The sequence below is a fragment of the Ahaetulla prasina genome, chromosome 2, assembly GCF_028640845.1.
Source record: "Ahaetulla prasina isolate Xishuangbanna chromosome 2, ASM2864084v1, whole genome shotgun sequence".
Lineage (NCBI taxonomy): Eukaryota > Metazoa > Chordata > Lepidosauria > Squamata > Colubridae > Ahaetulla > Ahaetulla prasina.
In genome coordinates, this window is record NC_080540.1 from 6657811 (window position 1) to 6676251 (window position 18441).

The following is an 18441-nucleotide window of genomic DNA, read 5'->3' on the forward strand; positions in this document are numbered from 1 at the left end:
CTAGCTCCCTTCCTAGCACATCCATTCAAAATGACTCAGAATACATAGGAAGCTATTTATTCCTGGCTTCTTTTGAGATAAGCTTAGGGAACATCTGAATACGTTCTCATGGTGCCATTCACCTCCCCGAAGGAAAACTGGATTCTTTGCTATGATGGCCGGATTAATGCCTTGTTTCTCCTTACCTAAACTACCTGTATTCTCACGTTCCTCCTGCCGGACTTGCCAGGCGACAGATTGTTGAACTGGCTGTGTCGGCTTCCACTCGGTTGCCTGCAAACACGCCTCGGTCTCCTTGAGGCCCATGAATTCCTATAAAGAATAAGAGGCAGCCAAGACCTTCCCATCAGAGATTCTGCTGCAGAAAAACAGGATTAAGGTAAAGCTTCACATTCACTGCAAAATCTGGAACAATTAATATTACAAAAATCAGACCACTGAACAAGCTTTATAGTTACAGGAGCAACAGAGATCGAGTTCTAAGTGCCGTATTTTTCGGAGTATAAGACGCACGTTTTTCCCCCCAAAAAAGAGGGTGAAAATCTGGATGCTAGTTATACTCTGAATGTAGCTCCGCCCAGCTTTTCAAACTGAGTTTCAGAGGCAGAAAAAAAAGCAAGGCACAGAGCTCACAACCAAGGAACCTGTTGCTAAAATTCACCTCTGGGAACAGCTGACTGGAGGTATTCCGGGAGGCCGATCAACTTTTTTCTGATTTTCCTCCCCAAAAACGAAGGCAGTGGTGGGATTCAGTCAGTTCGCACCACTTCGAGAGAACCGGTTGTTAACCTTCTGAGTAGTTTGGCAAAGTGGTTGTTGGAAGAAATTATTAGGGCAGAGAACTGGTTGTTAAATTACTTGAATCCCACCACTGAACGAAGGTACATCTTATACTTCAAAAATTATGGTATCCTATTAATATTTGGGGTGGAGGTAAACAGTGTCCCATATTTTAAGCACATGACCCAAATTTATTCTTGCAAAGTTAAGTTGGATGCAGTTCTGTGTACAGGAAGTCCTCGGCTTATGGCCATTTGTTTAGTGACAGTTTGAACATATAACAGCACTGAAAAAATTTACTTAGGATGGTTTCACCCACTTATGACCGTTGCCACATCTCTGTGGTCATGTGATTAAAATTCAGACCGGAGGTGGGTTTCAGCAGGTTCTGATCAGTTCTGGAGAACCAGTAATGGAAATTTTGAGTAGTTCAGAGAACCGGTAAATACCACCTCAGACTGGCCTTGCCCCCATCTATTCTCTGCCTCCCGAGTCCCAGCTGATCGGGAGGAAATGGGGATTTTGCAGTACCCTTCCCCTGCCACGCCCACCAAGCCATGCCATGCCACGCCACGCCCACCAAGCCACACCCACAGAACCGGTAGTAAAAAAATTTGAAACCCACCACTGATTCAGACTCTTAGAAACCGGCAGGTATTTATGACAGTTGCTGTGTTCCCGTGTTACTGACTTAACGACGGCAGTGATTCACTTAAGAACTATGGCATGAAAGGTCGTAAAATGGGGCAAGATTCACTTAACAACAGTCTTGTTTAGCCACGGAAACGTGATGGTCATTAAGTCGAGTACTACACGACTCTTTGAGTTTGTAATGAAAATGGCCTTGGGGGACAGGAGGAGGAGCAACAGACTAGACCAGGAGTCCCCAACCTTGGCAACTTTAAGCCTGGAGGACTTCAACTCCCAGAATACCCCAGCCAGCAAAGCTGGCTGGGGAATTCTGGGAGTTGAAGTCCACCAGGCTTAAAGTTGCCAAGGTTGGAGATCCCTGGACTAGACAACAATCAGACGAACGGGAGCTATGCCTGTGGCAGGAATGGGGGCATGGAAAAGGTCTCAGAAGGGATGCTCCCAAGTTTCTTGGATTGTAAATGCAAGAGGAGGGGGAGAGATGTACAGGTAATCCTTGACTTACAACAGTTCACTTAGTGACCATTCAAAGTTAACAACGGCCCTGAAAAAAAGGGGCTTGTGATCATTCCTCACACTTATGACTGCTGCAGTCATAAGTCAAGGATTTTACATTTGGACCCTTGACAACTGGTTCATATTTACGACGGTTTGCAGTGTCCTCGGGTCGTGTGATTCCCCTTTTGCGACCTTCCGACAAGCAAAGTCAGTGGAGAAACCAGATTCACTGAACAACCACGTTACTAACTTAGCGACTGCTGTGATTCACTCAACAACTGCGGCAAGAAAGGTCGTAAAATGGGACAGAGCTGTCATCAACCTTACAAATCCGAAAAGTACCTCTCTTCTCAGCTATCCATACTAACCAGTCAATAGCTGGAATTCGAGTTAAAAAATAATGCAAACCAATTAATGTTTAATTAACGGCGACTTTACGTTGTCTGGACTTCAATTCCCAGAATTGTGTGGACTTCAATTCCCAGAATTCCTCACTGAGCATCCTGGGAATTCTAGGAGTTGAAGTCCACACGTCTTAAAATTCTACAGAGGAATTATTGAGTCTGTCATTTGCACCTCTATAACTGTCTGGTTCGGTTCTGCAACCCAACAAGAAAAACACAGACTTCAGAGGATAATTAGAACTGCAGAAAAAATAATTGCTACCAACTTGCCTTCCATTGAGGACCTGTATACTGCACGAATCAAGAAGAGGGCCGTGAAAATATTTGCAGATCCCTCGCATCCTGGACATAAACTGTTTCAACTCCTACCCTCAAAACGACGCTATAGAGCACTGCACACCAGAACAACTAGACACAAGAACAGTTTTTTCCCGAAGGCCATCACTCTGCTAAACAAATAATTCCCTCAACACCGTCAGACTATTTACTGAATCTGCACTACTATTAATCGTTTCATAGTTCCCATCACCAATCTCTTTCCACTTATGACTGTATGACTATAACTTGTTGCTGGCAATCCTTATGATTTATATTGATATATTGACCATCAATTGTGTTGTAAATGTTGTACCTTGATGAACGTATCTTGTCTTTTTATGTACACTGAGAGCATATGCACCAAGACAAATTCCTTGTGTGTCCAATCACACTTGGCCAATAAAATTCTATTCTATTCTATTCTATTCTAAATTGCCAAGGTTGAAAAACCCAGATCTAAGGGGATCAGGAGAAGCAGCCAAGAATACGTCTTTATCTTACCCCCAATCTGGTACCAAGCAAACAGTTTCACAAGGTTGACATACACACCTCTCTCACAGCCGTTTGGACCATCCCAAATAATTGGCTGGGGTCGCTGGAGGATTTCTTTTCATGCCCTGAAGATGAGAATCGAGGCATTACAATAAGAACTCATGTTTACCCCTTCCCTCTTTGGTGCTTAAAAATATAACAGCATAAAAGATTTGTCGTTTTTAAAGTACTGAGTAAGACAGAATCCTTGAAGAATAAGTTTTAAAGCGATGGAAAAACCCTTGATGTTAAAACTCGTGTGTATCGAACTGTTACATTTTTGATGCCTAATTGCTTTTAGATCAAGGCTTCTGAACCAGGCAACTTTCAGGTGTACGATTCCTGAATTTCAAATCCCAGAATTCCTCAGCCTTCTATAAATTTTTTTGAAGAGTTGGAAGTCCACATAAACTAAGAACTGTCAAAGGTAGGAAAAACTGCTTTAGATTCTGTCCATCACGAAGGGTTTTTTTCAGGGGTGAAATGCTCCCGGTTCGGCCTCGTTCGGCCGATCCAATAGCGATGGCAGTGGGTAGTTCGGAGAACCGGTAGCAAAAATCCCTGCCCGCCCCCGCCCATTCCCAGCTGAGCCGCGCAGTCATCACAGCCTCTTTTTTTTTTACTTTTAAAAGCATTTTTTTATCACTTCTTCCGCTGAATAGTAAAAAAATTGTTTAAAAAATGCTTTTAAAAGGTTAAAAAAAAAAGGCTCTGGCGATCCTAGCTGAGCTGCTGAATGCTTTTAAAAGGTTAAAAAAAAAAAAGGCTGTGACGATCAACAGCTGAGCCGGGCGACCATAGACCTTTTTTTCTTTTTTTACTTTTAAAAGCATTTTTTATAACCTCTTTGCTGAATAGGTTGTAAAAAAAATGCTTTTAAAAGTAAAAAAGATCACGTGCCACAGCTGATCACCCCTTCCACTCGCACTATTTTAGTTACCCCGTACCTCCTTTTGGCGTGCACTGCGCTTGCACCTTGCATTTGGCGCGTGGCGTGCAGCGTGCAGGCGCAGGCAGTGAACGAGTAGTTAACAGGTTCAGATTTTTTTTTTAATTTGCATTTATATCCCGCCCTTCTCCAAAGACTCAGGGCGGCTTACACTATGTCAAGCAATAGTCTTCATCCTATTTGTATATTTATATACAAAGTCAACTTTTATTGCCCCCAACAATCTGGGTCCTCATTTTACCTACCTTATAAAGGATGGAAGGCTGAGTCAACCTTGGGCCTGGTGGGACTAGAACCTGCAGTAATTGCAGGCAGCTGCTGTTAATAACAGACTGTCTTACCAGTCTGAGCCACAGAGGCCCACAGATTTCACCACTGGTTTTTTCCCCATTTTCTGCTTATTCACATTCATGAATGTGAACTAGTTGAATGCTAATATTATGTCAATGCTATAAGACTCTTCTCTTTGTTAAGCATTTAGTGTATTTTCACTGCTGTCGTTTATAAGTTTTTACTGCATTGCCGATGCCTTTATACAGGGTGTTCTTACCCAGCATGATGATTTCGACTTCTTCATTTTCTCTCTTCACAGCCTCCAAGGTCTCTTTCTCTGAATATAAGAAATCGACATGTTCTTCATTCACTGAGCCCTGAAAGAGTAACACACTCCTTCTCACAACAACGGGACTTCCTTGCTCACCATCACACAAAAGTCTCTCAGGGGTGCCCTAAGGCACACAAGAATTGTTGAAGGTCAACCAAGTTGCAGTATTAACCCAGTCCTCACAGTTTTGGATGAGTATGGGTGGCCCTCAAGTTATAGCAATAGCCCTTAGACTTATATACCACTTCACAGTGCTTTGCAGCCAGCTCTAAGTGGTTTACAGAGTCAGGCTATTGCCCCCTGGGTCCTCATTTTACCGCCCTCGGAAGGATGGAAGGTTGAGTCAACCTTGAGCCTCATGAGATTCGAACTGCCAAATTGTTGCCAGCTGGCAGTCAGCAGAAGTAGCCTGCGGCACTGTATTTCTAACTACTGCACCACCATTTATGACCACAAATGAGCTCCAAATTTCTGTTGCTAAGCAGGAGAGTTAAGTGAGCTTTGCTCCCTTTTACGATCTTTCTTGCCACAGTTGTTAAGTGAATCACTGCAACTGTTAAGTTCCAAACTTGGCAACTTTAAGACTTTGTGGACTTCAACTCCCAGAATTCCTCAGCCAGCGAATTCTGGGAGTTGACGTCCACAAAGTCTTAAAGTTGCCAAGTTTGGACACCCCTGTGTTAAGCAAAACATTTGGTCATTAAGCGAATGACCTCCGTCGACTTGGCTTCTTGGAAGCCAGCTGGGAAGGTTTATAGACAGTGATCACATGACCCTGGGATCAGGGGGTGAAATCTACTTACTTTCCTTACCAGTTCAGGAGTGCATGCGCTACTCGTGCGCGTCACATGCTGTTGTGCCTCGCTCGCCCCCCCCCCCCGGCCGCAGCAAGGCCCCTCTCATCTCCTGCTATCTCAGCCAGAGACTGATAGTGTAGAAGGATGTCCTGGCATGCCTCCAGCCCCCAGCCCTGGCACCATGCCCAGACAAACTGAGCAAACAAACCTCCCTCCGATAGCATGTGCGCCTGAAGCCAGCCATGAGCTGGGATTACCGGCAGCTGGGGACGAAACGATGCAATGGATAGATCCACGCTTCCGGAGAATGGAGAGGCGACGTCAGCAAAAGGAAGGGAGGGGCAGGCCTGGATAAATGCTGAGTCATGGAGCCACACCCCATGGCCTATATAAAGGATCTGCTTTCTGGCATTCTTTGAGTCAGGCAAAGTCTAACTTGGATTGCTGAAGTCACATCCTGGTCTCCTGCCTGTCCTGAGAACTCTGACAGAACTTTGGCAAAGCTGCAGAGGCTTCGCAGCCTCGCTTGATACGAACTTCCCCGACCCGGCCATCAGAGGAGGAGTGGGACACGACACATGCACACACAGACCTGCACATGCGCAAAAGCTTCTGCGCATTCGCAGAAGGTAAAAACACGTTACTTCCTGGTTAAAACCAGGAAGTAATGACACCCCAGGCGGGTGGGCAGAGCTTTGCTCCGCCATTGCTACTGTATCACCAAACTACCGGCCACAATCGCTACGAGCATTTTACGCCTGCCTGGGATACTGCATCTGTCATAAATACATGCCAGTTGCCAAGCGTCCAAATTTTGATTGTGCAGATATGGGGAATGCTGCAACATTGTAACTGTGAAACAGGGTCAGAAGTCACTTTTTTCAGTGCCGTTGTAACTTTGAACTGTCACTAAATGAATGGTTGTAGGTCAAGGACTTGACTCGTGTCCCTCTATTCCGGGGGTTTGTAAAATGTTTGACCCAATTATTCCATTTTATGGACTTGAATATTAGACAAGGAATTACAACTTGTTCCTCTACCCAGACAATGATATGATTGTGCTGTCCCACTCCTCCTCTGCCGGCCGGGTCTGGGAAGTCTGTATCAAGCGTGGCCACGAAGCCTCTGCAGCTTTGCCAAAGTCCTGTCAGAGTTCTCAGGGCAGGCAGGAATCCAAGGTGTGACTTCAGCAACCAGATTAGACGTTGCCTGACTCAAGGAATGCCAAAAAGCAGATCCTTTATATAGGCCATGGGGTGTCGCTCCATGACTCAGCACTTATCCAGGCTGCCCCTCCCTTCCTTTTGCTGACGTCACCTCTCCATTCTCCGGAAGCGGAGATCTCTTCACCCTTCGTCTGCCTGCCCAGCTGCCGGCAATTCTAGCTCGTGACTGGCTTCATGCTCATCATGCTCACACGCTGTGGGGGGGAGGTTTATTTGCTCAGTCTGTCCAGGCATGGTGCCAGGGCTGTGGGCATGCCAGGCCCTTCGTCTGCACTATCAGTCTCTGGCTGAGATAGCAGGAGAAGGGAGGGGTCCGGCTGCGGAGAGGGGGGCGGGCGAGGCACAACAATGATAACTGACTGCCTGTCACGGTCACTCATGCCCTCGTAACTTCCCGCCTGGATTATTGCAATGCTCTCTACATGGGGCTGCCCTTGAAGTGCACCCGGAGGCTGCAGTTAGTCCAGAATGCAGCTGCGCGGGTAATAGTGGGAGCAACTCGTTGCTCCCATGTAACACCACTCCTGTGCAGTCTGCACTGGCTTCCTGTGGTCTTCCGGGTGCGCTTTAAGATTTTGGTCACCACCTTTAAAGCGCTCCATGGCTTAGGACCCGGGTACTTACGGGACCGCCTGCTGTTACCGTTTGCCTCCCACCGACCCGTACGCTCACACAGAGAGGGCCTTCTCAGGGTGCCGTCCGCCAAACAATGTCGGCTGGCGGCCCCCATGGGCAGGGCCTTCTCTGTAGGAGCTCCCACGCTCTGGAATAAGCTTCCCCCTGGTTTACGTCAAGTGCCTGATCTTCGGACCTTTCGCCGTGAGCTGAAAACACACTTATTTATTCAAGCGGGACTGGCCTGAAATTTTATTGGGTTAAAATTTTATTGGGTTATTTATATTTTAATATTTTAATTCGTTTTAATTTTGGCCACTTTATAATATGTTTGTTTTAATTTCTTTTAATATTGATACTGTGATTTTTACTTGGCTGTACACCGTCCTGAGTCCTTCGGGAGAAGGGCGGTATAAAAATTGAATAAAATAAATAAATAAATAAATATAGGTAGTCCTTAAATTTCATTTAGTTAACATTCAAAGTTAGGATACTGAAAAAAGTGACTTATGACCATTTTTCACACTTACGACTCTTACAGCATCCCCAGGCTGACGTGATCAAAATTTGGATGCTTGGCAATTGATTGATATTTATGACCGTTACCGTGTCCTTGAGTCATGTGCTCACTTTTGCGACCTTCTGATAAGCAAAGTCAGTGGGGAATCCAGATTCACTTAAAACCATGTTACGAACTTAACTGCAGTGATTCACTTAACAAGGATATTAAAACTCATGTAACACTCACTCCTGTGCAGTCTGCACTGGCTTCCTGTGGTCTTCCGGTGCGCTTTAAGATTTTGGTCACCACCTTTAAAGCGCTCCATGGCTTAGGACCCGGTACTTACGGGACCGCCTGCTGTTACCGTTTGCCTCCCACCGACCCGTACGCTCACACAGAGAGGGCCTTCTCAGGGTGCCGTCCGCCAAACAATGTCGGCTGGCGGCCCCCATGGGCAGGGCCTTCTCTGTAGGAGCTCCCACGCTCTGGAATAAGCTTCCCCCTGGTTTACGTCAAGTGCCTGATCTTCGGACCTTTCGCCGTGAGCTGAAAACACACTTATTTATTCAAGCGGGACTGGCCTGAAATTTTATTGGGTTAAAATTTTATTGGGTTATTTATATTTTAATATTTTAATTCGTTTTAATTTTGGCCACTTTATAATATGTTTGTTTTAATTTCTTTTAATATTGATACTGTGATTTTTACTTGGCTGTACACCGTCCTGAGTCCTTCGGGAGAAGGGCGGTATAAAAATTGAATAAAATAAATAAATAAATAAATATAGGTAGTCCTTAAATTTCATTTAGTTAACATTCAAAGTTAGGATACTGAAAAAAGTGACTTATGACCATTTTTCACACTTACGACTCTTACAGCATCCCCAGGCTGACGTGATCAAAATTTGGATGCTTGGCAATTGATTGATATTTATGACCGTTACCGTGTCCTTGAGTCATGTGCTCACTTTTGCGACCTTCTGATAAGCAAAGTCAGTGGGGAATCCAGATTCACTTAAAACCATGTTACGAACTTAACTGCAGTGATTCACTTAACAAGGATATTAAAACTTGCGTAACAACCGTCTCACTCTAGCATCAGAGATTTTGGGCTCTATTAGGGTAGAGGACTACCTGTATAATGTCAAACATACCTGATACGAGCCTGATTTGGCGTCTTGTTGGTTCCTCAGGAAGTCCTCTACCAGGACCACCGCCTGGGAACACGTTTCAGGTCTTCTCACTTGAACCCAGCTCTGGAGCTTCGGAGGCAGGCTGGCCAGAAATTGCTCCAGGATCAGCAGCTCCAGGATCTGCTCTTTGGAGCGTCTCTGCGGCTTCAGCCATTGGCAGCAAAGCTCCTGAAGTTGCCTTTGAACTCTTCGAGGGTCTTCCACCTCCTGGCAGCAGAACTGCCTGAAGCGTTGACGCTGGGCCTCCATTTTCGTGGCTTCCCCTTTCAAGATGGCGGCTTTCACCTTCCCATAGTTGTCCCGTTCCCTGATTTCAAGCTTCTGAAAAGCCTCTTCGGCTTCTCCGCTCAAGGCTGGCAGGAGACAAGCCACCCACTCTTCTCTGGGCCACCGGCAGGCTTGGGCCACCTGCTCGAAGGAGGCCAGGAAGACCTTGGGGTCTTCCCAGGGAGAAGCCTCCGACATCTTGGATTTGCCTTCTCCTGGATGAACCGGCTGCAGCGTCTTGAGGAACTGCTGCCACTGCGATTCCCAGCGTTCCTCCATCCCAAAGAATGGGGCCCTCTTGTTCTTCTCAACTGCGCCCCATCCTGTTTCTTCAGACGTAAACTGAGGCTGGATTGCGGAGGGAAGTTTTCCAGCTGCTTCCAGTCCTTCTTCTGGATTTAAGACTTGTTTCTCCATTACCGAGTTATCTGCTGTCAGCCCTCTCAAATCTAAAGGCAGAGCATATTCAAAGTGGATCATTTGGTTATCAATTTAACACTCTGTCGCATTTTAGAGACCCTATTAACCTTAGAAAAAAGTGTTTTAAAAAAGCAGGTTGTATTTCCTCTACTGGTAGTCCTTGACCCCTCATTTAGTGACTGTTCGAAGCTACTTACAACCGAGATTCAAAATTCTGACAATCATCACCCGCTTGGCACATTCACACGAACAAACTTAGCAACACAGCTCCATTTATCGATATTGGCCATGTCCTGTAGTCATGTGACTTGTGTTTTAAGACAGTTTTGCTGAAAACTGCACCCATATCCATGATGGCGAACCTGTGGCACGTGGAGCCATATTGGTGGGCATGGGAATGTTGCCCTAGCGCAGCTCCGGCACGCATTTGTGCGCTGGCCAGTTCATTTTTGGGCCTTCCGGGCCCACCAGAAGTCGGGAAATAGGCTGTTTCCGGCCTCCAGGTGGCGGTGGTAGAGAAGGCCGTTTTGCCCTCCCCAGGCTCCAAGAAAGCCTCTAGAGCCTGGGGAGGGTGAAAAACGGGCCTACCGGACCCACTGTGCCATCACATGCCAAAAGCAGGGGGAGCATGGAGGGGTCACGTGCGCATGCGCGGGGGGTGGGGCACATTGAATTCTGGGTGTGGGCACGCTCTCCCCGTGTTCCCCCCTCTTTTGGCATACAACAGCAAAAAGGTTAGCCATCACTGACCTATACCAAAGTCACTTAATGACTATGGTGTTTGCTTAATGACCAACTGCCAGGCTCGCTTAATAAGCACTGCAAAAAAGATCATAAAATCAGGTTGGTTATGCGAGTGACCCATTTTATGACTGCCACAGTTTAGGACTCTGTTGAGCAGGTTCCATTACGGTCATATGTCGAAAGCTACTTTTACAAAGCCCTCTTTCCTTGGTTAAAAAAAATATCAAACCAGATTTCTCCAAGAAGCTAACCTCACACCTGTAAATCAGCTGTGGATAGAATATCCACTGAAATAATCTAAGGCAGGGGTCTCCAACCTTGTCAACTTTTAAGACTTGTGGACTTCAACTCCCAGAGTCCCTCAGCCAGCAAAGCTGGCTGAGGGACTCTGGGAGTTGAAGTCCACAAGTCTTAAAGTTGACAAGGTTGGAGAGCCCTGATCTAAAAGAATTCTTGAGGCAGAAAGGGTATAGAAAACACTGTAAGATATACATTCAATCAGAAATGATTTTCCGGCTTTTGTTTATCTGTTTGATTCATCTCTGGATTTTATTCATTCTCTCTAACAGCATCCTCTCTCCTGGGTTTCTGGAAAGCTTTAAAAAAACCTAAGTCTGGGGTTAGTTTATTTCAGGATCCAATCTGGGTCGGTCACCAGGACCAAAGGTTACCATATGAGGACAAATCATGCATTGTGTTGTGACCGAGACCCTAGTAGGTAGCAACAAACTCAGTCCGTGATAAAATAAACTTTATTCGAACAGCTGGGAATTACTTCATTCCCAGCATCCCTTCGACTCAAAGTAAAACAAATGCCTCCCAAACACAAATTCTTCAGTTATCACAAACCTGAGTCCAATTAGGCAAACTGCCAAAGGCCCTTCCTGATAAATGTCCAGAAGTCACAAAAACAAAGTTTCACAAAGCAGAGGACGCAGCTATAATGTTGTTTTCCGGCAAGCTGAAACACCGGTGCTGGTCTGTTATTAAGCCTCATGGGAGGGGCCAATCATCTCTTGGCCCTACTCCCGAGTGGTCCTCTTTGCTTGAGCTGCTCTTGCATTCTGGCAGCTCTTCTCATGCGTGCATTAGGAACAGGTTCCTCCTGTTCCTCTGCCTCACTACTATCAGTCTCTGGAAACTCTGGAGTCCGCAACTCACCTTCCTGATGGCCCTGGCCTCACCTCAGCCTCATCACTCTCCGACTCAGTTGCCAGCTCCGTAGGCTGCTGACAGACCACAACACATTGCTAATATCACTTGGAGGAGGGAGATATTTCTAATGTAATCTACCAGATCCCCTGCATGGATTCCCTCTGTGACTATGTAGGACAGATGGGGAGGAGAACACAAGCGAGCAGACAAGGAGATCCAAACTCATTGGTAGCCTCACAATGCAATGAATAAGGACATACATTCAATTGTTCAGTTATTAAGATTGTTGGCCGAGCAGGTACAAAGATAGCCAGAGAAATGATTGAAGCCTGGGAAACCAGCCCCTTGTCAGACAGAAGATTTACCACCAGCCCAAAGCAGACATTCCATTAGAGAGAAGTTCCCTGAGGACAGGCCTCAGCACAAGTCCAAAAGCTCAGAAGAGTATCCAGATTGGATACTGCAACATTCTCCCGGGACATTTATATTTTCCTTCATTAATTTATTATTTGTTTAAAATAATAAAATTTTAAATTTTATTATTTTGTTGATTTTGTTGTTAGATTATTTTAGTCTGGCCTGTTCGGTTGAATATTTTAGCTGTTTTTAATGTTTTCTCTTGTTTTGTATGACAAAGAGGTCCAGTGGATTTGGGCTGCTAATACATTTAAATCAATCAATCAATCAAATCTATTGGGTTTGCAGGCTGCAGCAAAAAACTGACCCTGAGAATTCCCCAAACCCATCATTTGGGATTAAAAACACAAAAGAATCCCAATTTAAAACTAAAATATGGAACTAGGAAAAGGGAGAGGGATCAAAATTAAATCCAATAAATCTAATCCCGCCCCTCTCCAGAGGAAGAGCTGCAGCCTTTCCTCGCATTTCCCATCTGAATAAAAATGGATTTTTTCCTACCATCCAAGTAGGAAAGATAAAACCCTTCATCCCTTTTAGACTTGATCATCGCCCTGCTCCATGACAGGAACCACCAAAATCATTGCTGATGCGGTTAATGCATTAACTTTTTCGTTTTATGCCCCACTCCGGGGAAGGGTACCCTTCTCTAGATCTAAAATGGACAGCTAACATCAAAAACGTCATCAAAAAAAGCACAACAAAGAAGGTTCTTTCTGCACCAACTCAGTAAGCTCAAACTGCCCAAGGAGCTGCTGATCCAGTTCTACAGAGGAATTACTGAGTCTGTCATTCTGCAACCCAACAAGACAGACACAGACTTCAGAGAATAATTAGAACTGCAGCAAAAACAATGGCTACCAACTTGCCTTCCACTGAGGACCTGTATACCGTAGGAATCAAAAAGAGGGCTGTGAAAACATTTACAGATCCCTCACATCCTGGACATAAAATGCTTCAAGTCCTACCCTCAAAACGATGCTATAGAGCAGTGGTCACCAACCAGTGGCCCATGGACCACTGGTGGGCTGCGAGAAAATTTTGGTGGTCCACTGAAAAATTATTTGCATTTTTTAAATTGCACTAAATACCATTTATCTTTTTTTTAAAAAGTTCTATTAGTGGTGGGAAGAAATGTCCATCTGGGTTCAGTTCCAAGTGGAGAAAAAGACACTGGATTCGTGGAAGTTGCTTAGAAAGAAGGTTTATTGATGAACAGGATCACATAGCTTGAGATCCTGGGCAAAAAGAGAAGAAATGCTGAGAGTCCCTGGGTTTTATACCCTCTATGGCTTTGAACTTCCTGGGGCACCGGAGGATTATCCTGATAGGTTGCTGTCATAGGTCATAGCTAGCTTTTTAAGTTATGTGTGTGTTACATTTGGTTGAATCTTGCTGGGTGATGCAATGAAGGGCAATTAATTGGCTCTGCCTGAAGGAGGTAAATCTTTGTTATGTAGAATAGACTGGCCCAGGCCTTAATGGCCCATTAAAAGATGGGGGGGCTGAGTTTCTGCCTCCCTTTTAGGGGAAATATTCTGCCCTTTTAATATTTCCTAAAATCTTACATTTTCTAGGAGAGGGGTGGGTTTTAACTTCCTACAGTGGTCCATGTGATTTAAAATTATGAATTTAATGGTCCCTGAAGTCCGAAAGGTTGGTGACCCCTGCTATAGAGGACTGCACATCAGAACAACTAGACACAAGAACAGTTTTTATGAACGCCATCACTCTGCTAAACAAATAATTCCCTCAACACCACCAACTATTGACTGAATCTGCACTACTCATCGTTCCCATCACCCATCTTCTCATCGTTCCCATCACCCATCTTCTCATCGTTCCCATCACCCATCTCCTCCCACTTATGACTGTATGACTGTAACTTTCTTGCTTGTATCCTTACTATTGATATTGTTTCCTGATTGCTTATTTGTACCCTATGGCTATCATTAAGTGTTGTACTTTATGATTCTTTTCTTTTATGTATAATGAGAGCATATGCACCAAAGACACATTCCTTGTGTATCCAATCACACTGCCAACGTCTATCTCCCAACAACCTCCCAACAACCGGTGCGCTCTCACAGAGAGGGGCTCCTCAGGGTGCCGTCAGCCAAGCAATGTCGGCTGGCGGCCCCCAGGGGGAGGGCCTTCTCTGTGGGGGCTCCTACCCTATGGAAAGAACTTCCCCCTGGACTCCGACAAATACCTGACCTTAGGACCTTCCGCCGCGAACTTAAAACCTACTTATTTCGTCTTGCTGGACTCGCTTAAATTTTTATTATCAAATTGATTTTATGGGTTTTAAATTTTTTGTAAATTTTAGTGGGTAATATTTTATCTATAAGTAGCCATATTAAATAGGTTTTTTAAGGGTTGTTTTTAGTTTTGTATTGTTGTTTTCTTTCTGTATTTTATCCTTGGCTGTACACCGCCCTGAGTCCTTCGGGAGAAGGGCGGTCTATAAATAAAAATATTCTATTCTATTCTATTCTACTTGGCCAAAAAAAATTTAATTCTATTCCCATTCCCATTCCCTTCTCTCCCCGAAAAGTCAAGGAGGGGAGAAGGCTTTGCTTCCAGCCGGGGTGGGGGGGTGTCACCGGCAAAAGCCCCGCAACGATGGACCAGCCCGGGATAGCGAGAAGGGTAGAGGTCCCCATAAGCTCCCCCGCGCCGAGACTTCCAAGCTCCACTGAAAATGATGCAAGGAATGCAATGCAAACGCTAGGAATGCAATGCAAGGAATGCAATGCGATGCACGTAGCCCGGACCACCACCACCCTTTGCTTCGAGAGACGGGGCGAATGGGGGCTCCCCAAAACGGAGAGGGGAGGGGGAGGCCTCCCCGTGCAACGCTGCACCCGCGGCTACTTCCTCCCCCCCCCCACTCCCCATGCAAAATCGCAAGAGGGAAGGCGGCCCTGCTGCAGCCGCAGAGGTCGGAGGAGCCCCGCTTACCGCAAAGCAGACGAGCGTCTTCGCGTCGCCTCCGTGGGACGGACAGGCGAGACCACCCCACCCCCCACCTCCCCGGACCTTCTCCTCCCAGGCGGCCGCTTCGCTCCCTTTGCACCCCCTCCCACCCCCTCCGCTCCGCCTTCCTTCTCTGGACGCTCCGCCGCTCAATCGGCGGAAGAGCGCCCGCGGGCGCCCCCTCTCGGACTTTGCCTTCCAGACACCCTGAAGCCAACTAAATGAGGGCCGAAGCGCCTTGCTGGGTGGGCTTCGCCTCGCTTTTCGGATGCCGCACCGTCCGAGTTGGCTTTTACCTGGCATTGGGGGCTGGGGGAGGGGGATGAACTAAACCAGGGGTCCCCAACCTTGGCAACTTTAAGCCTGGTGGACTTCAACTCCCAGAATTCCCCAGCCAGCTTTCCTAGCTGGGGTATTCTGGGAGTTGAAGTCCTCCAGGCTTAAAGTTGCCAAGATTGGAGACCCCTGAGCTAAAGGGCGTGAAGGTGCATGGCTTCCCCAAATGAAAAGTCAGCCCAGAATAGAGCTGGAGGGGACCTTAGAGGTCTTCTAGTCCACCCCCCTGGTTCAACCTTACTATATGGGTTTTGCTTTCTCCTTTTGCAGTGTTACATTTTTTGCCCCGCTGCTCAAGGGGAGACCTTTTAGACCAGGGGTCTCCAACCTTGGTCCCTTTAAGACTTGTGGACTTCAACTCCCAGAGTTCCTCAGCCAGCTTTGCTGGCTGAGGGACTCTGGGAGTTGAAGTCCACAAGTCTTAAAGGGACCAAGGTTGGAGACTCCTGTTTTAGGCTTCTGATCCTGAGTGATATTCAGAAAGGGAGAAGAAGAACCATCGTTTTCTGAGGTGGTGTTTTTTCCCCCAGTTCGGGTCTGAGCCTGGTGCCGAAGCCAAGGATGGACGCCAGACACGAGGTGCAGGTTTTCTGATTGCTTTTTATTGGAGTACTCCAAGGAAAAGGGCTCCTGGCCAAAATGCCAAAGCTCAAACTGCCCAAGGAGCTGCTGATCCAGTTCTACAGAGAAATTATTGAGTCTGTCATCGGCATCTCTATAACTGTCTGGTTTGGTTCTGCAACCCAACAAGACAGACACAGACTTCAGAGGATCATTAGAACTGCAGAAAAAACAATGGCTATCAACCTGCCTTCCATTGAGGACCTGTATACTGCACGAGTCAAAAAGAGGACTGTGAAAATATTTACAGACCCCTCACATCCTGGACATAAACTGTTTCAACTCCTATCCTCAAAATGACGCTATAGAGCACTGCACGCCAGTATAACTAGACACAAGAACAGTTTTTTCCCAAACGCCATCACTCAGCTAAACAAATAATTCCCTCAACACTATCAAACTATTTACTAAATCTGCACTACTATTAATCTTCACCCATCTCCTCCCACTTATGACTGTATGACTGAAACTTTGTTGCTTGTATCCTTACGATTTATATTGATATTGTTTCCTGATTGCTTATTTGTAGCCTATAATGATCATTAAGTGTTAAATTTGTACCCTATGACTATAACATAATAACAGAGTTGGAAGGGACCTTGGAGGTCTTCTAGTCCAACCCACTGCCCAGGCAGGAAACTCTACACCATTTCAGACAAATGGTTATCCAACATTTTCTTAAAAATTTCCAGTGTTGGAGCATTCACAACTTCTGCAGGCAAGTTGTTCCACTTATTGATTGTTCTATCATTAAGTGTTGTAAGTGTTGTACCTTGATGAAGATATTTTTTCTTTTATGTACACTGAGAGTGTATGCACCAAGACAAATTCCTTGAGTGTCCAATCACACTTGGCCAATAAAAAAGTCTATTCTAGTCTAGTCTAGTCTAACCAAGAACAAAAGATTAAGAAAGCTTTATACGTTTTCACTAAAAGAGAAGGCGGGACAAGGCGAGATAATAAATATCATCTAATAAACATTTTAGTAATAATTCTACAATTTGTTCTATTGGTCTCTAGCTGTCCCTATTCCTAAGCCTTGGCTAATGAATGCCCCAGGAGTTATCTAATACACTTTTTATTGGTTGCAGGCCATCACTATTCCTAATTGTTAGCTGAGATCTGCAAGTTGTCAGCTTTCTAACTATCCAGAATTGTTACAAGATTTACACATGCATATTTCCTGTAAATAAGCATTTTTTGTTCTTGCCAGACAGACTGCACAATTACAGTCTTCCTGATTTACTTTCAAGTGTGTATCATGACCTGGCTTTATTTTAGCAGACAGCCCATCATTCGTGTGAAGCAGTGTGAGGACCTGGTGAAATTGCCTGTCACACACAACCTGATGCACCTTCAAAGAACTGCTGGCTGGGATGTGACCCGAAGACAATTAAAATAGCATCCCTCTCTTGGTCAACTCAGATGTTTCTTCTGATTTCCCTAGATCCATTTCTAGTGGGCTGATGGCACGCTTGGCCAGGAAACAAAAAAGCACTTGTATGTTAGAAACAGATGGGGAATCCTACATAAAATAGGAGGTGAAAATGTTTGGACAGACAGCAATTAGTCAAGTAGATCTTGTCTTGCAGATGTTTGTAATGGAAGGAAGGATCGGTAAAAGGGACAAAAATAACTCCAAATTTAATTTACCCAGGATGCTCCACTTGGTTGTCAATTTCCTGGGTTTGACCACAGGACAATCATAAATTAGACAGACAGACAGATTAACAGAGTTGGAAAGGGATCTTGTAGGTCATCTAGTCCAACCCCGCTCCCAAGGAGACCTTACATATTTCTGACAAATAACAGTCCATCTCTTCTTGAAAGTCTCCAGTGATGAAGCTCCCACAACTTCTGAAGGCAAAACTGTTCCATTGGTTGATTGTTCTCATTGTCAGAAAATTTCTCCTTATTTCTAGGTTGTTGTTTTTTTGTTTTGTTTTTTTGTTTACATTTATACCCCGCCCTTCTCCGAAGACTCAGGGCGGCTTACAATGTATAAGGCAATAGTCTCATTCTATTTGTATATTTTTTTACAAAGTCAACTTATTGCCCCCCCAACAATCTGGGTCCTCATTTTACCTACCTTATAAAGCGTGGAAGGCTGAGTCAACCTTGGGCCGGGCTCGAACCCGCAGTAATTGCAGGCTCTGTGTTCTAATAACAGGCTTCTCTATTGCCTAAGCTATCCCAGTTGAATCTCTCCTTGGTCAGTTTCCATCCATTATTCCTTGTCTGGCTTTCGGGTGCCTGGGAAAATAACTTGACCCTCCCTCCTCTCTGTGGCTATCATGTCTCCCCTAAACTACATCAAAAAATCAACCAACATTTTATAGTAATCCATTTTAAAATGCTGTGCAAATATAGTTAATCACTGGGTGTTTGGTTGACTTGGCTGAGGGGTGGACAACTATGGCAACTTTATGACCTGT

General features: G+C 45.4%; 2 protein-coding genes across 3 annotated transcripts in view; both read right to left on the reverse strand.

Annotated features, from left to right (window-relative positions):
- LOC131192034 (zinc finger and SCAN domain-containing protein 12-like) overlaps window positions 1-3268 on the reverse strand; it is a 34470-nt gene extending 31202 nt beyond the window's left edge. Inside the window, exon 1 of one of the 2 annotated variants that reach the window (XM_058170805.1) lies at window positions 3201-3268. The gene's annotated coding sequence lies outside the window, so the exon portion shown is untranslated. Of the gene's footprint in view, window positions 1-185; window positions 312-3200 lie in introns of those variants that run through there. The other variant, XM_058170803.1, reaches the window with a different exon arrangement.
- LOC131192043 (zinc finger protein 287-like) overlaps window positions 1-18441 on the reverse strand; it is a 54622-nt gene that overhangs the window by 9317 nt on the left and 26864 nt on the right. The gene's annotated exons all lie outside the window — the stretch shown is intronic.